We start from the raw sequence: 13,461 nt of genomic DNA, 5'->3' as shown, positions 1-13,461 counted from the left end.
GAAACTGTTTCTCAAAGTTTGAATAATTATTTGCCACAGGTAGCATTGCTTTTCAATAAAATAGTCTATATGCTGTTTCTTCTATGGGGCATATCACAGGCATTATTTACAAACCTGGAACTATTTGAAAGATCCTCACTGCGTCTGTGAGAACTGAAACTGAAGTTCAAATGACAGTTCAGCTTTACCCACTTTACCTGCGGTAAGAAAAACCCAGCAATATTTTGTTCCGGGAAGCACACGAAGAGGCATCTGAACACGTTCCTCAGTAGATACAGAGGAGCACAATGACCAAAAAGGTTGTTGGGTCCGGTTTGAGACCCTCCCCAAAACCACTCACAAAAGGCAGGCTGGATGCAACAGCAAGAGGATTTTATTACCAGCTAGCTGGGGCTCTAACCTGTACATACAATGTAGCGCAGTGCTGAGGTGAGGAGCCTGGTCCCTCTCCCTCCCAGCATTGTTATGCACTCCAGTAAACAAGTATATGCATCACTGCACACACAGGCCAGTTCCCTATTCCTTATATGGCAATTACCTAAATGTATGTGTTTTATTGGTGCATTTGAGCAACTTAAGGGGCTAGGCATCACACAGGAAGGCGGAAGAATCTAAATTCCAGGAATAGTTTCACTCCTGTACCCTTAGGCCTGTCTTTTCTGGCTTAAAATAAAACCTGTCATGGAGGAACAGCAGTTCTTGCAACAGGTCCTAAAAGCTCCTAAGACCAAGATTTTAATATGTTGCCCATATTTTATATCATTTAATCTTAACGTATTACATACTATTAAGTTTTAACTTCAAATGTATTCATCTAAATTAACTTACAGTTTGAATTAATTACTTATAACTGAACTCCACAAGGTAAATGTTATATGAAAATACCAGGGATGGTTGGCCTAGCACTGAAGATGTTTGAAGTGCCTGGATTAAATTCCCAGTTCTGGCTCCTGACTCCAGTCTCCCACCAATGCTGTAGAGCCTGAGAAGGGGCTGTGACAGCTCAAGTTGTCGGACTCCTGTCTCCCCTGGGAGAGGTATGGACTGTTTTTGTGGTTCCTAGTTCTGTCTCTGGCTCAGACTCAACCAGTTGCAGTCATTTGGTGAGTGAACTAGTATATAAGAGTTCCCTCTGTTGATCCCTCTGTTGCTATGCCTCTCAAATATAGGATAGATGATAGGTAGAGATGATAGGAAGAGAGATGATAGATAGATAGATAGTTGATAGATGATACAGCAAATCATACAGTTATTTTTACTGACAGTATAAGAGACAAATTTATTTTTCACTTCTGACAGAATAAATTGACTTAAGACCTTCAACAATTTCATGGAAATGATGCTTCAAAATGTTTCTGGGGATAACTTCCTACTTTCTGGTCTTTATGTTTAATTACAAGGTAAGGGGAATGCTTTCATTGTCCTAGATCATGGAAACTTCAAACCAAGCAGTTACTGTGAAGCATTGTGATGTCAAATTTCTTCACAAGTAAGTTGTCAGAGTTATGAATTTTAACTTACCCTGAAGAACTACAGTAAATAATTATTATATCTATTGACTATTAAAGGAATTTATAAGATTTAGTTTCGTATTAAGTGCTGTCACTGGCCTCTGCATTTCTGCATGCTATCTGTGGCAGGTTTTCATGGCAAGAGCTCCCATTGAATCACATCTCTTGTATCCATATTCTTGTGTTCCCATCCACATTGAGTCTGGGCTTGGTTATGAGGTCTTGTTCCCCACCTCCCTGTGACATGGGCATGTGTGACAAGTAAAAATTTCAAAATGCCTTGAGCTTGACTGACTGCTCTCTGGTCTCTGAAATTCTTCTATGAATATGTGAAGAAGAAAGTCTGGATTCCTTACAGATGAAAATATCTGAAAAGAGGTGCTGCTGGTACTCCCTGGTGCCCCACTATCCTGGTAGGAAACCAAATTCATGCAGAACCCCACAAGGACCTTTTGGCAGAGAATGGAAACAACTCGACTGAGAGCTGCCCCAAATCCAGACTCTCAGGATTGTGGTCAAGTAAATGGTAGTTTAGGTCCTGCATTGAGAGTAGTTATTTAGCAGGAATGGGTAGCCAACAGGAAAATTAGTGGCTAGAATTGAGAACCTTAACAAAACCCTGAAACATATGGTATGATCTGAATAATTGGTTGAGAGGAGGAAGCATGGAGGACACAGGAAACAGCTGATGAACATAGGAAAAATGCCAAATAGTGCAGCTGGAAATTCTACGATGATACTGCTTTTGTTGGCTGGAAAATGGTGAATCCTATATTTCAAAAGCAATGATTAAAATACTGCCTGCATTAATGGGCCACATGTATAACCCATCTAATAAAACATGTGGGCTTTGGCTTCCCAAGAGAATATTAAAAGTTACAATCAACTTCTTTTAGCTCTGTGAAAATATACAGACAAATATATTAACAAAAGAAAGAATGATTTTGTTTACAAGCAGAATTAAAAGGAGGTATAGAGAAGGCAGGAGTTGCAGGCAAATCCAGTACTTTAAGCCAGAAAAAAAAAAAGTTTCAAATTAAGAAATGACCTTGTGGCAAATCAATTGTGTGGCTATAAAACCTCTTTATTTCAAACTTCAGAATGATTGCAGTAGATGTCTAAAGACCCTATCAGATGTACAAAAGGGCCTCTCAGCACATTCAAAGTAGAGAGACATCTGCTTCAGAAAGAATTAAGGATATTGCTTTCAAGTCAAGGAGTGAAACACCATAAGATCCAAATGAAATTGCAATTTTAAACAGATTTGTATTGCCAAAGCACTACAAGCACAGACTAACAGAAGGACACGTGGTACAGATGACAATATTCTGGGCAGGGGATGGGAGCACAGAATGTGGCTGACAAGTATCCCACGAGCAAACCTGTGCTGTTTCCGATGGAAAATGAAGGGAACCTTGAAGTATATTTCTAGGAGTCTGGAAAGTTGGGTCAATGGCCACAAAGAAAAAATGAATTAGGGAAGTACTTTCAGGAATTAGAAAGGAACATCTCTGCCCTTGGAACAGGGAAATCCGGTTACATGCTGTGTTGGATTTCAGAGTTGCTGCAGACTAGAACACAGTGTATGCCCTCAAATGCCCTTTTAGAATAGAGCTACACTGTGAAGTGTATCGGCCTTTGTTTCAGCATAGTACCTGGTATATATGGTTGCAAGTTAATTTATCATTTTCAATAGTTCTTCACTGAAACAAAAGTATACTTCAGTTGCAAGCCTTATTTTTGGCTGAAACAGTAATAATATCCAAGACTCAAACAGAAGTTTTAAAGACACATATTGCAGTCGGATTTGCTCTCTCTTTGTGTTGAAAACTGTTCCAAATGTGTGTGTAAAGCGAATTAGCCTCATGATGAATGAAAGAGCACACAAAGAGGAGTCTCAGCCACCCCAGCCACACTGGGGCAGGCCACAATGTATGAGTGGTTCCAAACAATATTTGGGGAGCAGAAATGAGTCTTCCAATCCAAGTCCAGCTGAATTTCATGACTTGTTTTAAGTTACAGTATTTTTGTCTGGCTTATTAGGTAGAAAATATAACTGATACATTATCTCACAATTGCAATAAGAACATTATTTTCAATATCATCTTCCACCATCATTCTCAGGAAACAGAGGGGAACTACTTCAGTTGCTTACTGGAATGGTAGCATTTACATAGCATAAACTTTTAATGATTCAAGTGTCTCCGTGCTCTCCTTGGAGACCTAACTAGGGGGCAAGGTAAGGGAGGAACTCTTATAAACCCACTGCAACATGTCCTTTGATTCTTTCGTTTTGTCTATGTTATACTAAATTTCTCCTTCCTAATTACATGGAGCAATGGAATACTTTGCAGACAGGTTTCAGTCATCCAAGCAAACATTTGAGCTATTATAGTTACCTCTAGCATGTACCAACATATTGATAATCAATTCAATTTTAAAAAGTTGTCTTCTTCTGTTGTGTAACTGTTTCAGAATTTATTCCATTCCACAAAACACGTTTTCTGCCTATTTGGATTTTTTAAATCTAAACCTTTCCCTAGGTCAGAATGTACTCTTCTCCTGTGGACATTATGAACTCCAATTCCAATAATGGGCTCAAGTACTAAAAGGTAATAAGGGTAAAAAATTGGCATCTCTTTTCACCTAAGTGCCTCAGATAATGTATGGCCTGTGATAACCCTACACTTCCCTTCCTTTACCGTCCACGTTTTGTTGCTTCTGTACCACCCCAGTTGAAGTCTTTACAATAGTTTTAAGTCTATATTAAAACCGTGCTCTCGGGTCGGTGCCGTGGCTCATTTGGTTGATCTTCTGCCTGCAGTGCCAGCATCCCATATGGGCTCCGGGTTCTGGTCCCAGTTGCTCCTCTTGAGTCCAGCTCTCTGCTGTGGCCCGGGAAGGCAGTGGAGGATGGCCCAGGTGCTTGGGCCCCTGTACCCACATGGGAGACTGGAAGGAAGCACCTGGCTCCTGACTTCGTATTGGCGCAGCGCCGGCTCTGGCGGCCAGTTGGGGATTGAACCAACGGAAGGAAGTCCTTTCTGTCTCTCTCATTGTCTAACTCTGTCAAATAATAATAAAAAAAAGAAACCAGGCTCTTTTATCACATATATATGACTTGTAGAGTCCCTAATAAAGCTAATAACTTGGTCTGTTTCTCTAGCATAACCACAAAACATTTTACTTTTAATACATTCCCTTTCAGAAGGTGCTGCTCACAGTGGGAAACGGTTTCTTCTGTTGTGTATTCCAGTTGAGCAATTGCTTGATTGAATCGTTGGTTCACATAGTAACCAGTTTTAATGTTTGTTTCCATCTACATATTGCAGCAACATCATTTTCAAATGAACTCTCCAAATTTTAATGAAAATTAAATTTCCAGGTCTGCATATGGTGCAGTGGGTTGTTCTACTGCTTGGAGCATCCACATTCCGTAAAGGAGGGCCACATTCCACCTGCTCCACTTCTAATGCAGTTTCATGTTGATACATCCTGGGAGGCAGAAATGATGGATCAAGTGTCTGAATCCCTGCCACAAATGTGAGATCCACAGAAACATTTTGAGGCTTGTAGCATCTGCCTGGCCCAGCCTTAATTGTTGTAGGCCTTTAAGGCTGGAAGACACCTTTCTCTCTGTAACGCTCTTTTTGTCACTCTGCCTTTCAAGTAGATGAAAATAAATAAACATTTTTAAGAGACTGATATTAATTGCCTTATAAATTAAAAAATACATAAATCTTAGGATTTTACATTGATGAGAATAACAATAATAGGAGGAAGAAGAAGGAGAAGTGAAGGAGGAGGATTTGGAGGAGGAGGAGAAAGAGGGGCAGAATAAGAAGAAAAAAAAGAAGGAGAAAGAGGAGGAGAAGGAAGTGGAAGAGGAGGGGGAGAAGCAGAAGAAAAGAGGAAGAGGAGGAAGAGGAAGAACAGGGAGAAGGAGGAGGAGGAGGGATGAGAGGAAGAGGAAAGAGGAGATAGAAAAGGAGGGGGAATGAAGAAAGAAGATAAAAAGTGGAAAGGAAAGGAAAACACTGTGCAACAAAGTAAAAAGTTAAGTTCTTTTAAAAGTCAGTTTGCCTGGCACTGTGGTGCAGTAGGTTGGAGCCCCAACCTGCAGCTCTTGCCAGTTCAAGTCCCAGCTGCTCCACTTCTGATCCAGCTCCCTGCTGATGCACCTGGGAAAGCAGTGGAAGATGGCCCAAGTGCTTGGGCCCCTGCACCCATGTGGGAGTCCTGGAAGAAACTCCTGGCTTCTGGTTTCAGATTAGCCCAGCTCTGGATATTGTCGCCATTTGGAGAGTGAACCAGCGATTGGAAGACCTCTTGGTCTCCACCTCTCTCTGTAACTTTGCCTTTCAAATAAATCTTTTAAAAATATGTATTTACTTTCACTAATATGAAGAATAGATCATTAACTCACTTCTATATTAGCAAAAGTGATTATTAAAGAAGTATCATTTTATAATATAACTGCCTTACTCTATTTTAAAACACCAAATACTAACTGTGAATAGCTTTTCTCTAACCGGTAACAAAAATATTCAGTTCCCAACTCACTTTAACAATTCAGTTTGCTTCTTATTATACGAACTTTCTGCTTCAATATATGGGCAATAAATGTAATATTCTTAAATTGGAATCCAGGTGTAAAAAATAAATCTTCAATGATGATTCCTTATGTAAATATATTTATCCATTAGAAACATTATGGTTAACTGAATATATGCTTCCAATGTGCTTTTTTATCAAAAGGTGTCATTGTTTAGGTTTTTTGAACTTGTGAAATTGAATTAAATTATAGACACTGAGTAGCTAATTATTAATTGCCGAAAATATTTTAAAATTAAATCATTATGTGTATCGTATCAAAAAGTGATACAATCTTTAAAACTAATTAATGTTTGCAAATTATTTCTGGAAAGGAAAATACAGGTAAGCATATAAATCAATGTGTGGAAATTATTTTTCTTTTATGACAATTCTTTGATAAGTCTCTTCTTATTGAAAGCTGTTAACTAATGATAACTATTACTGGCTTTTCTTTTTTTAAAGACTTTTTTTATTTATTTATATTCCTTGAAAGTCAGAGTTGCACAGAGAGAGGAGAGGCAGAGAGAGAGAGAGAGAGAGAGGTCTTCCATCTGATGGTTCACTCCCCAGATGGCCACAACGGCCCGGGCAGCGCCAATCTGAAGCCAGGAGCCAGGAGCTTCTTCCGGATCTCCCACGTGGGTGCAGGGGCCCAAGGACTTGGGCCATCTTCTACTACTTTCTCAGGCCATAGCAGAGAGCTGGATCAGAAGTGGAGCAGCCAAGACTCGAACCGGTGCTCATACAGGATGCCAGCATTACGGGCAGCGGCATTACCCACTAGGCCACAGCACCAGTTGATCAGCAGCAGCAGACCTTTAATTTCAGGACTCATTTAGTGTTTTCCTGTGGTGATCAAGACTGAGGCAATCTTCCATTACCACCAGGGACTGGCAGCCTCTGGACACAGAAGAAATGTCATATAGTGCAGTCCTGAGAAAAATGACCCTAGATAGAAACAGGGACAGTGCTGGGAGCGAAAGCAAAACCCTGGTACATCCTCTTCTTGCCTGGTACTAGCAGTTACCTCTTTCTGCCACACAAGAAGGGGTAAACATTCATTATTCCTCCTCTTTGCTTACCAGGTAAGAATTCTAGACCTCATAACGACATTCAGTATTTGGATAGTTAATTACAAGGACAGAACTTGAGTGCAAATCTCCTGTTTCCTTTCCAACCCTTACGTTATGATGGGATATTTTAAGATTCAAATTTATTTAACTAATACTCCTATTTGCAAGCTTTTAGCAATGCACTTATTTTACCAATGTATACAGAAATTCCTTATGTAAATGCAACACCCAAATAGCAGTACAGATGTCTCTTTGACAGACTGATTTCATTGTCCTTGGATATATACCCAGTAGTAGGATTGATGGATGATCTTATGTTAGTTCCAACATGAGTTTTTTGAAGGTCTGCCATACTGTTTTCCACAATGGCTGTACTAATTTATATGCCTCCAACAGTGTACAAGGATTTATTCTCTACATCCTCGCCCTCATTTGTTCTTCTGTCATTTTGATAGCAACCAATCTAAATGGAGTAAGTTTATATCTCATTGTGCTTTTGATGTGCATTTCCTTGTTGAATAGTGATATTGAGCATTTTTTCATACAGCTGTTGGTCATTTGTCTTCCTTTGAAAACACATCTGTTCAATCTATTGCTAATTTAAAATTAGTTTCTTTCTTACTATTATTTTTCTTATGTATTCTGGTTATTAGCCCCTCATTGGAAGTATGGATTGATAGATTTTCTTCTGTTCTATAGGTAATCCCTTCCCTTTGTTGAAACTTATTAGTTTAGTTTGATGAAATCCCATTTGTTTATTTTTGCTGTTGCTTCCTTTGCTTTTGGTGTTTGGTCCAAAAACTTATCAATTCCAATGTACTAAATTGTTTCCCTTAAAATTTCTCTTAGTAGATTCATAGTTTGAGGACTTACATTTAAGTTTTCAATTCACTTTGAGTTGTTTTATATACATAGTGAGGATAGAATCCAATTAAACTTTTCTGTGTATGGATATTCAATTATACCAGCTTCGTTTAATGAGAAGACTAAAGATTCTTCTAACTGCACAGCTAACACCTAATGCTTTGTTTCCTTACTTCTCTCCAGGAAATCAACTAAAGGTTCCCATGAGAGTGCATGAAAATGTCCTAAAGTATAATGCATTATATTCGAAGGACAAAATAAAGAACATAAATTTTTTAAAAGATTTATTTATTCACTTGAGAGGTGGAGTTACACAGAGAGAGATGGAGAGACAGAGAGAGAAGTCTTCCATCTACCAGTTCATTTCCCAAATGGCTGCAATGGCCAGAGCCAGTTTGATCCAAAGCAAGGAGCCAGGAGCTTCTTCTGAGTTTTCCACATGGTGCAGGCGCCCAAGCACTTAGGTCATCCTCTACTGCTTTCCCAGGCCATCAGCAGGGAGCTGGATTGGAATGGAACAGCCGGGATGAGAACCGGTGCCCATATGGGAAGCTTGCACCTCAGGCAAATACTTAACCTACTACACCACAGTTCCAGCCTCAAGAGCATAAATTTTAAATTAACTCTTTTTGTCTGTCACACTAGGGTACATAGAAATTTTGCTACAAACTCTAAACAAAAGGAACTTATTATTTCATTGTAAAATCATAAATAGCACATTCATATGATAATTCTTAAGGCTGTATTATATCTGCCCAAAATAAAATGAGGATTATCAGAAAGGTTTGTAAAAAGAAGAAACTAGAACTTCTCGCAGGTAATAGCATTTTTCATTTAAATCCTTCTTCAAATGCTATCTAATAAGTTTATGTAAAATACAATTATTCCTCTTCTATAAGAAAAAATAAGCTGGACATGTTGCATAGAATCTTTTTTAGATAAAATAAATTTTTTGTTGTTATGAAGGTTAGCTAACCAGTTTTGGAGGTTACAAGTATCCCTATAAGTTATATATGGGAGCCTTAAAAAGTACTAAACCATGGCAGGCAATTCATTCAGCAGTTAAGAGGTCACTTGGAACATGCACATCCCTTATCAGTGTATCTGAGTTCGCATCCTGGATCTACTCCAATTCCAGCTTTCAGTTTCCCGTTCATGCTGTCTGGGCAGCAGCAGGTGATGCATGAAGTACTTGGGTCCCTACTGCCCATGTGGGAGACTCAGTGGAATTCTAGGCTCTTAGCTTCAGCCTAGGTCAGATCTGGCTATTGTAGGCATTTGGGGAATCAGCAAATGGAAGATCTTTGGTCTGCCTTCTCTTTGTCTCTTTGCCTTCCAAATAAATCTTTAATCCTCCACCTGCGGCGCCAGCACCCCGGGTTCTAGTCCCGGTCGGGGCGCCAGATTCTGTCCCGGTTGCTCCTCTTCCAGTCCAGCTCTCTGCTGTGGCTTGGAAGGGCAGTGGAGGATGGCCCAAGTGCTTGGGCCCTGCACCCACATGGGAGACCAGGAGGAAGCCCCTGGCTCCTGGCTTTGGATTTGCACTGTGCGATGGCCATAGCGGCCATTTAAGGGGTGAACCAATGGAAAAGGAAGACCTTTCTCTCTGTCTCTCTCTCTCTCACTGTCTAATTCTGCTTGTCAAAAAATAAATAAAATAAATAACTTAAAGAAAGAAAAATAAAGGAAAGCTTAAGATCAGCTAGAATAAAAACAAATTGTATTACAAATAAATATGCTAAACTACATGCTGAGTTTGACTTAGGAATGGAAAAATCTAAGGATTGAAATTTTTCAAGGATACAGTTCAATTAAAAAACTTACATGAATTAAGACTATACTAAAATGAGTTCAATGTAATGATGGTGTAACAAAACAGTGTTACCTAATGTCTCAGTGACAATTGCAAATGTGTAACTGCTGTAAAAATATTAATGAATTTCTGTAATGCATTTTGATGTTCAAATCAAATCTAAGATTAATATGTAAATTGGACAAAAGTACATTATTGGTTTTTTTCTGACAATCAGTATATGCCTTGTTTAGGAAGAACAGATATAAAGAAATAATCAAAAACATGTTGGCTATGTAAAACTAGGCTATTTTATTTTTTTCCTATTTAAAAATAAATGTTTAGATGATAAACTGTTTAATGCTTTTCACTACAAGCAATGGTTGCATAGTGTTTGTATACTGAGAGACACCAAATTAATGTACATTTGATTTCGTGAGATTGCAACTTAATCCAATTTTAGGCTCCTGCTTTGCAAGGATTATTTATAACCTCAGGGTAGAGATTTAAGTATGAGAATGGGTCACTGTGGGATTTCACATTTTACACCTCTGCTTTACCTTTTTTCTTCCAATCCTTTTGTGTAAAGGGATTGAAGTGCTTGAAAAACAGAATCTTCCCATATCCAGCCAAAGGCGCCTCCATGGACTGAAGTATGCCCTTCCCTTTATGCTGTGAATGCATTATGGTTTTATTTGTCCATGTGAGGGATATTTCCTGATTGTCCCACCTTTTTCTTATTCTCCAATCACTATCTCATCTTTCTCTTATTCAGGGTCAGTAAATTCAGGATAGATCAGCAGTGGGAAGAGGGTAGCTTTCTAATGTATTTTTAAAGTTCTTAACCTGAATGGTTGGCACTTGCTGGGCTTGTTACAGAACTCGACTTGAAAGCTCTTTTCTACACACTGCCCTGGTGTCTGTAATATCCTCCCATAACCTTTCTCTCAGTTTCCCTACAGTAATTACTCGGACTCCATTCTCTGTCCTTGGTGCCTGCAGGGACATCTGAAAATTTCACATGCAGACCCCCTCCCAACGCAGAACTCAATTTTCTTTTGTTAGTGATTCTCCTTCGGTGGTCCTAATCAGCAAGTCCTGCCTTAGGGCTTTTCCCTGTGTTTTTCTCTTTGTGACAACTCTTTCACAAGGGTCATAATGGCAATGGTTGGTAAAATTTCCTTCAGATTTTCCTGCTCTGTTGTGCTAATGTGACACCTTCTTCCCTTTTGTCATAGACTACTGTGGTCTTGTTTTTCAATTATAATTTTCTGATTAATTCCTCATGATTTAAAGCATCTTTATCTCTTCAGAGAATCTAATCCAGTTAACCTAAAGTAACCTCAATTTTGTACACAACATAAGCAATGTTTCTTTACTTCTACCTTTTAGTGTAGTCATGTTTAGATGAACTTTTGTCAGTAACCTTAGGGGGACTATAGAGGAGGATTTAGGTAAAACAATGTAAGAACTGAAAGCTAATTGGAATCTCAATAAAAAATTAATTGCCATATCCTACAACAATAAAGGGGTCAAACAAATCTCCAATGTATTTTGCCAGCAATGCATTTGCATTAAAAAGATCAATAGAAGGTAGCCTAACAAATTAATTTAGAACAGTGAGATTGACTTGTTAACTCTTGCATTACCTTAAAGATTGGGGCTGCTGATAGGACTAAAACCAGTTTTTCTATCAATTTGTATTATTTCTCCTTTGTACTGCATGTTTTAATAGAGTGTTGCATCCACTCGTCAGCTAAAATACAGTATTACAAAAGCCAGTGACAGTCACACATGAATTTTATTGAAAATGAGAAGCAAATGAGAGACAAATGAGTCAAGGTAACCGATCTGGACCGGCCACCGATTCAGACCGACACTTCTTACCAGAGTGCGGCCCTCAATAGCGGGTTACACAGTTTTTTATAGTATTCTGTCCACTAGAGCTCACAACTTCAAACCGGACCCCTGGTATGCAGTGAACAATAAAAAAGAAAACCAGAATAGGGTTGTAAGTTAACAATAACAAACCCAGTAACAGATCCAAGATATGGTTGCAAGATAATGTAAATGAAACATTTCCGTCAACCTAGTTCCTGGGAATTCGGGCCCACATAGTTTCACAAGATACACCTTTAACCATCAACAAGCAAAGCTAATATGTACAGAAGCAAGAGATCTGCAGTTAGCTTTTAGCCACACTCACTCCATTTTGATTCTGATTTTACATAGAGTGCCCTGTAACAATGCTGGACATGCATTAAGCTATATTAAAGACTATTTCTAAGCTTTTGTAGAAACCAAGACATGGAATTGAGACAGTTGCTGGTTGAATTTTGTGTGTGTGTGTGTGTGTGTGTGAATGCATGTGTTTCTTATTTTCTACATTTTAAATTTATAGGCCTATGGGATCTGTTTTCAAGCAGAGACCAATGATACTACTTAGTCCATGTTTCTCTATTTCTAGTCTCTATTTGGTACAGATATGGGGAAGATCTCACACTCCATTTGAAACAGTCCAGCTGGTATGCATTTGCCGGAATCCTGCCTAGGAACGGCGGGGGGGGAGGGGGGGGCAGACCTGCTGCTCAGCAACTTCCTTCAGGTTCAGCTTCTGCGCCTGACAAATGTCTTCTTGTGCTGTACTGCGCCTGACCAGCTTGTAGCACTTTGTCTAGCACCCTGCACAAAAGCAAAGCCCCTAATAATACCACAGTGATCACCATAATTTGAACAGTTCACTGGAGACTAGGAATTCACTCCACAAAGTTTGTTGATCTTGAACAAATGCTTTATAAGAAATTACCAGAGACTTATGTTTTCTCCCTACCACCTATAATGACTTCAAAAATTTACATATGATGGTAGAGGCATTTAATGAAGTTATGCATTTTTTCTATGACCAATTTCAAGTATTTTTCTGGTAATGAATTTCCATAGTGTTTTATCCTTTGGGGGCTTAAGTAAAACTCCTCACATACTTTGTCTTCTTGGATATAGTCTACATCAAGGGTCAGCAAAGTTCTAGAGGGAGTCACTGTATTAATTTCTGTTTTGCTGCTATAACAAATTTACACAAAATTAATGACTTAATAGGAACTGATTCCTTTTGGGGTCTGGAAGTCAAGAATTCTGAACTGAGTCAAAAGAGGCTGGCATCATAGTGTGTTCAGGGACTGTCCCTTCTGGAGACCCTGAAGGGAGCAGCCACTTCTTGGCTTTTTCACAGCTACAGGACACCATCTGGAATTCTTGACTTATTAGAGCTACAACCTCCTACTTCCATCTTCGCATTCCCTACTGTTTCTCATGTTCTGCTTCCCTCTGAGAGGGGCCGTGTGATCACTGGACTCACATGGCATCCTATGATCTGTGAAGACACGTTGTTTTACTTCTTTCCTTCCAAACTAGATGTCTTTTATTTCATCTTGCCTAACTTCTCCACCTACAACTCCAAGTACTGTGTTGAAGAGAATTACCAAGAATGGACATTTTTGACTTTTACCTCTTTTTTTTTTATCTTAGAGAAAGAGCTTCTAGTGTTTCAACCACTGAGTATGACATTTGCTCTGGGTTCTTCATAAATCGATTTTATTATTTAAGGTAGTTTCAATTTATCCCTAGT

The 13,461-nt window shown here is 39.0% G+C and overlaps 1 pseudogene; it reads left to right on the top strand.

Annotated features, from left to right (window-relative positions):
- The first annotated feature begins 287 nt into the window (after positions 1-287).
- The window catches only part of LOC103346103 (calpain small subunit 1 pseudogene), a 44,111-nt pseudogene continuing 30,937 nt past the window's right edge, over positions 288-13,461 (top strand).

Source organism: Oryctolagus cuniculus, chromosome 2 (assembly GCF_051225735.1).
Source record: "Oryctolagus cuniculus isolate XC-2025 breed Fujian yellow rabbit chromosome 2, ASM5122573v1, whole genome shotgun sequence".
Lineage (NCBI taxonomy): Eukaryota > Metazoa > Chordata > Mammalia > Lagomorpha > Leporidae > Oryctolagus > Oryctolagus cuniculus.
This window is presented reverse-complemented; position numbering and strand designations above follow the sequence as displayed.